At 35.6% G+C, this 10010-nt stretch overlaps 1 long non-coding RNA gene across 1 annotated transcript; it reads left to right on the top strand.

The window, feature by feature from the left end:
- The first annotated feature begins 3168 nt into the window (after positions 1–3168).
- On the top strand, positions 3169–3925 carry LOC127863603 (uncharacterized). Its single transcript, XR_008041114.1, has 2 exons — positions 3169–3307; positions 3629–3925. It is a non-coding gene; the product is annotated as an uncharacterized LOC127863603 (long non-coding RNA).
- Positions 3926–10010: the final 6085 nt, after the last annotated feature.

Here is a 10010-nt window from a genome sequence, read left to right as displayed (position 1 = left end):
AACGCTATTGATAAAGGTTTTTTACTGTCGCCAATTATTTAATTATACTGAACTGTGGAGTTATTAGGACATGAAGCACTCAGACTACTCTATTAACTTGTAAGAGTATTTTTTATGAAGCTCCATCACTGTGGAATGAGTGCTAATTTAAATGGGGTTGTGATTGTTTTGAAAGTGTCTTTAGCTCGGGACGATGCCTCTTTAAGGAATGCTTAAATCAACTATAATGAACCTATCCATACCCGTTTGAACTTGAATCTAACAATTGTTTATAGCTTGTCTGTAACATATTGTACTACCTCCTTGATACCATCTATTGATTGTTAAAATAACATAATAGCATTGCCTTTCTTTGCAAACCTTTTTGGAGGCATAATATTATTTTGGATCCCATCCTTGAATAATGTGATTTTTTCTGCATAAACATACCAAATTGAAATTGATCATCAGACATATTTCGCCATAGTTTGCACGCTTGACGGTGGGGTAAATGTGATATTCATATTAATATAACATACAGATCTGGTAAAATATGTAAATGGTTTGCATTAAATCCTATGTTAACATCTTTGTAAACATAACATTACAGATGAAACTACCCATGTTAATCGTTTTACATCTAACACAAATAAAGTTTCGTTTTCTAAAAATGACCCATCTTGCTATTGACTTCATATATTTTGTTTATAATTGACAATTTATTGATTATAAAAACTGATAAATAAAATAAATAATTAAAAGGGCTTCATACAAATGAAAAAAAAATTATCATTAAGCGTCGAAATGGTACACACAATCGATATAAGAAAAAACTAAGTATATATATAAACTATCTAATAAGTATCTAATTACGCATAATTTAACATTATTATTTGGAAATCAACATTAACATTGTGCCGACACATTAGTCGATAAGTATATTTGTGAACTGTATAACTATGAAGTATTATGCTAACTATCAAAGCATGTGTGCGCGCAATAATATTGTTAGGATTAACGTGCAACATCTCAACACTACACGTATTCATTTGAAACGTAACATATGTGTCATTGAAAAAGCCTTTTTAGTGTCATTATGCATGCAGTTAACGGCTTAACGATTACACATGCTCCTTTGACACTAATAAAGCTTATGTAAAATGAACTTAAAACAAAGATAATTAATCAATTGTAATGCCGATAATTGTCTTTTCATCTCAAATCGATTTTGGAACGCCTATTAAAGATTTATAGTCAAACGATCTTCTGTTGAATTTTACTACTTGTTTAAAACTCAGTTCAATTGGTCTTTCTGTTTGCTCCGATTTTAAAAATATGGAAGGCTAAAAAATGTTTTCTTTAATGGCGCTGCTGTTGCTAAGCAATAATTCATAACTATGTATATATTAACTGTTATTAAAAGTAAACTATGCTTGCATAGTTGTTATTCGTATATTTTGTATTTTGCTTACTGTAATATTTGTATGGGGGGTCTTTACATTCAAGCTTGACATTCGTTTTTTATTTATTTATTTTTCAGTTTATTTTGGAGAGATGTTGTGTAACCTCCGACTTATCAATTCATTCCGCTGGGGTAAAATTTGTCCAGCCCAGGGATTAACATATTTACCAGATTGACAAATAGACAAAACATTCATTACATCATAAGAAACAATAAGTGTCAAAGATTTGGAAGTTCTTATATAACAGCATATACTAGCCCTCTATCTAGTTTATTTGAAATATGTCCATGAGGTCAATATTTTCCCCGTCGAAAAAGTTTGTTTTATATTTCCTGGTATGTATATAGTGAAATTTAAAAATAATGTCTGCTCTAGAACCGTAAAGGCAAGATGTATGGTATTTGCTATTAAACAATATATAGTGGTCCTCTGGCTAGTTTATTCAAATCATGCCCGTGCAATCATACTTGACTATGTACATGTTTTCCACATAATAGCTCACCTGAAACAGCAATACTCAGATGATTAGTCTTTTTAATGAAACATTGAGTAGTGGTCCTCATCACAGTTTGTTCAAATCATGACATTGATGTCAAAACTATGTTCGCCATGGGGGTAACTGGAGGTACCTTGTTTTCTTTATTTGTTTATAGAAGACATATCTTTCCTAAAATGGCAACACCACCATGTTATGTATGTGTAAAAAAACTACTACGTTTGTTCAAATCATGCCCTCTGGTAGAAATGGACTCCGATCGGGAGCTTACGTCTTTTCCGTCCATGTGTATGTGGTAAAAAATACGCCTCTTAAGCCACACGGCTTATGGGTTTAGAATGTGGTATGTAATGCCAGATTATATTCATCTACCAAAGTATGGTATAATCATGCCCCTAGGATCAAAATTGCCCTTGCAATAATGGAAAGATGTTGTATATGTATATCTGGCAAACTATACAAGTTTAATTAGTCCAGATTTGGTCGAAAGCATCATGTAGTGACCTAGAACAGAGCGCATTCAAATTCCCCTGGAGTAAAAACTGGCCTCGGTCCAGTGGGCCACATAGTATATAGAAGCATTGCAAATATTATCGTTACAAATTTTTACCACTATGGTGCTTGGTATTTGGCATGTAAAGTCGAACAGTGCTATTCTTCCAAATTTCTTATAATAATATCTAAATCTTGACATGATCAAAGTTTGGCACGCCCCTATGTTAATTTTTAGGTCTTCTTGTGTGTATGCAAAATCTAAAACATTATACGAGCTTATATGAGTCCCGTCCAGAGAAAACTGGGCATAATGCATGTGCGTAAAGTGTCATCGCAGATTAGCCTGTGCAGTCTGCACAGGCTAATCAGGGGCGACACTTATGCTTTTATGACATTTTTCGTTTAAATGAAGTCTCTTCTTAGCAAAATTGAAATTGAGCCGCAAAGTGTCGTCCCTGATTAGCGCTAATCTTGGACGACACTTAATGCACATGCATTAAGCCATGTTTTCTCAGAACGCGCCTCATATAAATAAAGGGTACCAAATCGAATATAGGTGAGCGACTCATTGCGATGATGTCGCTCTTGTTTAAATAGCTTATTTCATTGAACAACACTGAGCAACAACACGTGCAGGATGTATCACATCTCTGAACATCTAACTTTATTCAAAGCCATTGAAAACGCATATTGGTGTCGAGTAGACATGATTTTTATTGTTGTACTGTTTGTTTTATAGTCAATCTTAAACAAGTGGCATCGTATAAATGCTACGTCTGCACGGGCACCTCTCCCGCCGATAGCTGCTCCCGAAATTTGTCCCTGTCATGGGTGAGCGGATGTGTGGCATGTACACAAGTGCATAACAATGGCGGTAAGCATAACAGTTACTTTTGTCACCTGTCTACGCCGTAGTTCATTGTTAAACTGTTAAATCAAACTTGACAATACTATATAATTGTCGGCGCAGGTTCCAAGTGTATTGACGCATTTTGAATAGGTTTTTGACCAGAGACCATTTACTAACAACTTTAAAGCAATGTAAATGTTTAATCTGTTTTTGTCTGCCTTACTCTCAACGAAAATTGTTTTCCTTTCGCGAATATCAGAGTCAATGAAAGTAAGTAATCAACTTCTGAGATGTTTTTGATGCAGTGGTAATTTGTATCGTATAATAATACAAAATATGTTTCAGTTATCACAAGGGGACGTCCATCTTTTGTCAATGTATTCGTTGACAAATGTACACACACCAACATAATCGAGTGCATCTGCCATTCTGACTACTGCAACAGAGTTGGTCACGTGACAGTGTCCCTGGTAGCCGTTACTACCGGATTGTTTGCCGCAATGATGGGGCGGGCACTGTTGTAAACGATCCAGTTGACAATCTTTACTCGATAACTTCTAACACGCTTATTCTTTCAACTATTCACTTAATCGAAAATATCTCTGAATATACGTTTATTTAACAATGTAATGTGTGTGAATTTAGTAATTGTTTTGTTTTTGTGTGTGAAACAACCAGTTCTCTCTGATTTTAAAAACGTCGGCTTAAGTGATGTACACACGAAACAAACAAATATTCCGAGATAAAGCGTGAGCATTGTTAACAAAGTAATGTAACATCATGCATACTATCGGACAGTTTTAAATATAAATATGATAATAGAAATTTGAAAATTATAAATAAAAATATAAGGCATTATTAAGGTAAAATAGGTTAAATAATAATTGAGTGATTGGAATGATTAATAGATTTATTTGCCATTTGAGACCAGAGCTCTAGATAACGTCTCGCTCACAAATAATCCGGTCGCCGGCCGATATGTCCGATCTCCAGGTATCGGGGAGACTGGACACATGTCGGAGTCTTCCGCCGTCTGATTAGTTACAAAGCTTAAAACCTCAGTAACAAATAGACACCGATCACCGTCCGATCAGCGACCGACGTTTTTTCCGCTCATCGGCCTGGCGCCGGCCGATGATCGCACGCACATCGGGTCATTTTGTAGCATCGGGCAGCGTCCGGATTAATTTGTTATATCACTGTTTGTTTTACCCAACATCGGGCCCGGGAAAGAATCGAGTTGAGATCGAACAAATATCGGACGATCAACGAATGGTTATCGCCCGGCGTGCGCCCGACATTGGATTCATTGTACGTGTATCATAACGAGCATCGTCCGGCGTCCGTCGGGCATCGTGTGGAGGCCCTCTGGAAATCAGACGGTCGCCGGCCGATGCATATGCCTCTGGGAAATACTTTAACTTTGGCCGATACACGTTCAATGAATCCGATGTCGGGCGATCGCCAACCGATTACCCGTGCGTCGATCGGTGATCTTGTTTCGATCTCAACTTGATTCCTTCCCGGGCCCGACGTCGGGTAAAATTTTAAGTGAGACTTAAAATTAATCCGGACGCCGCCCGATGCTTCAAATTGGCCCCTTTTCCCGTGCGATCATCGGCCGGTCGCCAGTGCGATGAGCGGAAAGATACGTTGGCCGCTGATCAGACGGTGATCGATGTCCATTTGTGACTGAGGTATAAGAGGCGTATCTGCGTATTTACGCATTGACAAAATAAAAAAACGCATTGAAAATCGACCCAGTACGTACCAAAACGCTAAATCGATTAAAGTGCGTAACCGGTTTAACCAATAATCCAGTTGAGTTTCAAGTGTAAGTTAATCTTTGAATCAAAAGTAAGTCAATCAAAATAAGCTTGTAATAACAAGAAATGTGTTTGTCAGAAACACTATGTCCCCTTCTGCGCCACTTTGACTTTTGTCTTTCTTTTTTTGACCTTTGACCTTGAAGGATGAACTTGACCTTGACCTTCCACCACTCAAAATGTGGAGCTCCATGTGATACACATGTTTGCCAAATATGTAGTTGCTATCTTCAATATTGCAAAAAATATGGCGAATGTTAAAGTTTGACCAAACAGACCAACAGACATGGCAAAAACAATTTGTCCCCCACTATAGTGGTGGGGGACATAAAAATGACGACCCATCATGTTTGTGGATCAAATAAGGGACGTTTTAAGCGACCAGCGCCTCCTGCGGGGATATTTTAAAAGAAAGTATGTTCATATCGTCATTTTAAATTCATTCTGTTTGCATTTAATAATATAAATAACAAATAAAAATATTTCTAGAGTAAACACGCGATTCACTTTGTCAGTTTTCTATGGAAATGGAATATAACCCTTAATATTTCTAAATACCCTTTATGGCTGAAAAAAAGGAAATACGCTTTAAAAATAATATCAGGGGGTGTCATGCCCTTTAGACTAAATCCTTATCTGGAGCTCTGCATGAGACACGTGACTAATCCGTCCAGAGAAACCAGGTACTCGTTAATATGCACTTAAAGACCAAGTTTGTCCGAGTTATTGCCGAAGGACGGTAAACCAAATGTGCCTTGTGCAATCTGAAAACTCATCCAGAGTTGCTGCCCATAATGAATTCATTAAATAGAGCGATAGACCGTATGGTATCAAGATTATACGCGGAACAGTATCACAAGTGCTCAAGATGGTGTGACAATATTGTTGAACATTTAGTTTTCTTCTGCCCGTACAATAATCCCCACATTGCACTCGTTATTCAAACTTGCGAAGTAGTCTACTTACAATGGTGCAGTTTACTTCTTGACCAACAGGCAAATGTATTAGTGTGTCAAACGTTCCTCAACGCAAGCTTTAAACGTTATATCTTGAGCACATGTGGTTATCGTGTGGATATGATATTAATTAGTGAAAACATTATTTTGAATGATAAATAATCTTATAATAACGAAAAATCAACTTTTCTGAAAAAACAATTTCACCATCAAATATATATATAACAAGTTATCCAACTCGAAATCACCCGAAAACGGGAAGCATCGCGTAGACCAGCCATTACTTCATCAATTTTTCAGCGATTTTCATGAACCCGGTCTTATTCAACGCATAAATGAATTTCCTTTCTGGACATGTATATATCTTGTTATATTTCTACGAATGCTTGGTAAACATTTAAGAAAAAACACGATACACAATTCGCTTGACATACTTGACAACGATCATACAGTATTTATGAATAAAATCTCCAGTTGTAAAGACAGACCTTTGAATTGGACCAAAGAAATCACTCGTGTGTTTAAAACGTCAGTTAGTTGAAATGTATGTAAACAAAAGTTTCAAACGGCGCTGGATAGTTAGTTTTGATGCATAATACAACGGCACGCACGGTAATAATTTTTTTTTCATACCTTTTATTGATTCATGGTATCGAGGTCCGTGAACTTTGCAGGGAAAATGCCATTTACTCCGTGAAGATTTCAGTTATGAATACTGTCTTATCGATGTTAAGTGGGGCATGCGAGTTGTGTATCGTGTTATTTCTTAATTTTTTTGTAAATATGATGCAAGACATATACACTATCATCTACTTCTGTATCATATTCCATCATATGTACATAGTAAAATAGTGTATTTGTTAATTTTCATGATAACGAACGTAAGCATTCTCTTTAAAATCTAATTACTCGTATTTCCTCGTACGAGATAAATATTAGTCAGCGATATTTTAATAAAGATATACCTTCAACGACCATAAATACAAGTTTTACGACTTTTATAAACATTTAATTCTACCTTTCCTTCTTTGATAATAAAAGCAGTGCGCATTATAATGCTGCAAATACTATCAATAATATACTTGATCAATAATGCCCATATATGTACTATTATTCCTTCACATCATGAGTATTACAATACAACTATGTTAATAATTCGATTCAAACTTTATTTAATTTTAATCTTTCTGAACGGCACTTGCTTAAATATGCTTATTACAGATTAACAGCGATCTGCTTATGTTATCTAGATATTTACAATTATTGTCCCATATTGTCCCATACAAGTTGGTACGGATAAATGTGGCCTTCACAGTGTACTCAATATAAAATTTGCAGTATATATACGTTTGTTGTAACTGATGCAGGAGATGCACAAACGTGGCTCGCAATGATGGTTTTCATTTGTATTCGATGTTCGATTTTAAAAAGATTGTGTTAGTCGTCAGCACATGTTGACATTCCAGCGAGGTCATCCAGTGTGTCTGCAATTCCGACTACTGTAGCTTTTAAAGGTCGCCGTTGTGTAGTGAATATGGCGTCCGCATAACGACCGGCAAGTCACGGATTCGATCTTCAATGTGGGAATGTTCTTTAGATACAGTATCAGTTTACCGACACTTTCTTTTTCTGAAGTTGTCATTATATTGCAAGGACGGAAATAAAATCGCGTTAATGTGAACAGTAATACCATTGTCCAGACACATGGATTTATATTTGAAAGGTAAACCGTATTATTGACAACAAGCTATGATTTATATAAATATTTATTGCGATATAATGATATACTGATGTATAAATACGTTTTAATAGCAAAATAATTAATGATGCGTCGGTACAAACACTTAACGGTTTAAGGAGTTCAATATTTGTACGAAATTAACCACGTAGTAAATATAAAACAATATGATTGGAGTTTGTTGAAACCTTCCAGAATATTATTACTTTCTATAGCTGACGTCTGTGCAATCTGCATCTTACATCAATACGGTTCTTAGACTATCAGTAAATTATCCGTATAACTGTATGTCAAGATAGGATTGATAAGACATTTAGCCCCAGACATGAGTTAGGATTTATTCGGTATGCTTTTAAACGAGTTCTTATCGAGGATATTAAAATATTAGTATGGTACAAATTTACAACGCGTATACGATGTTTAAATAACATTACAAGACCAATGAAAGTTCCTTTGGGATTTGATAAAACATTTCAGAACTTAAGAATCAAGAAACAAAAATCACATATTGAACAAATGAACAACGCGCATCGGACGTTTTTATAACATGACACAACCAATGAAATTTTAAAGTGAACTACAAAAAATCAAAAGCAAATATATCTGTTTTATATGACCGTACATTAAATGATCATTGCAAATGACACAGATATCACATAATTTTAGTCTTATTTCATTCTTTAGTGCGATACAAAATGCATATGCATGAAATTTGCTCGAGCGTCGAACAATATGTGAATAAATGCTTCAAAATATGATATCATACGACTAACAAAAGTGCTTCTTACAAAAATTCGTTTATTAGTTTCTACACCGTAATATGAAAACAATCATACTACCAAGCATGCAGTTATTAAACTATACAAAACTCTCGATCTGTAGAAAACTAATCATTCTGGCATATAATGGTTGTATACACCTATTCACCAAATAGCCTGAAATAGATACATAAACGAATGCGATAAAGTGCGATGCATGTTTACAACGTTTTGTCGTTAAATCAACGACCGCATTTTCCTTTTAAAGAGATGACTCATCCGTTCAATTTAAAGTTTATTTGAAAAGGGTATTCTATAAATTTGGCCATAAATACTTGTTCATATGAATAGCGGTATGTGTGTGCCTACACACGAAATAAAAAAAATCCGCAATGTGCAAAATCGAGTCAGAACAATTAAACAAAATCGCCTTAAATGACTTTTTACCGAAAACATGCATGATTAGTGTGTTTCTTGTTTGTTCGTGTTTGTGTGTGTATTTCTAGGTATGTGAAGTACATCAGAGCCTGCAATATGGGACGACACGGAGAGTGTCCCGACACTAGTACCTAATGTACTTAACTAGACACAGGAAGTTTTTAACTATTTTTCGATTTTATAGCTACTGTTTACAATTGTTTTTTTTATGAAAGATACTCAATTTTGTTCAGGTTTGCGCTGTGTGTGTTGGGGGTAGAGGGCGGATTACCGGAGGAAACCCTACCTGTCCGGTAACCACCAACCAAGCTCACATGCGCCCGGAACGAAGATTGAATTCGGATCAATCAGGTGAAAAACACAACACGAACCGTACAGCCCCAGCAGGCACTCATGCTACTCTGGGCGCTAACATAGCTCTTATCCTCAGTCTATAATGCTGAAGCGTGAGTGCTGTTAAGATACAAACACTTCGGCAATTCAAATTGGTATTGGGACTTTAATATGGCTGTTTCATAAAACCTCTGTAAGATGGACTCTCAAAATGTGTGTCATTGCAGATCCTTAAATCCAAATGATTTTGACTGCGGACTTATCATAGATATTAATTTGATAAAGAAGTGAGTTACTCATTTAAAATCATATTTTATTTAAATACTTCATTATATGAAATAAAAACTACAGTTTAATAAATATGTATAGATTTATATATGTGCATTGTACTTTTCTTATTGTTTTTTTTTAAATGACTCGCTTTTTTACTAACTGTTCGACAGGCTTCGGAAAACTAATGGTTCCCTTGTTAAAGAATCAAGTATATATAACAGTGTTTGAAAACATATTGTTCATGCTCTGTGAAAAGGGGATTTAATGCATGTGCGTAAAATGTCGTCCAAGATTAGCCTGTGGAGTCCGCACTGGCTAATAAGGGACGACACTTTCCGCTTTTATCATATTTTCTGTTGAAAGAAAGTCTCTTCTTAGCAAAAATCTAGTTAAGCCAGAATGTGT

This window comes from Dreissena polymorpha, unplaced genomic scaffold (genome assembly GCF_020536995.1).
Source record: "Dreissena polymorpha isolate Duluth1 unplaced genomic scaffold, UMN_Dpol_1.0 chrUn019, whole genome shotgun sequence".
Lineage (NCBI taxonomy): Eukaryota > Metazoa > Mollusca > Bivalvia > Myida > Dreissenidae > Dreissena > Dreissena polymorpha.
This window is presented reverse-complemented; position numbering and strand designations above follow the sequence as displayed.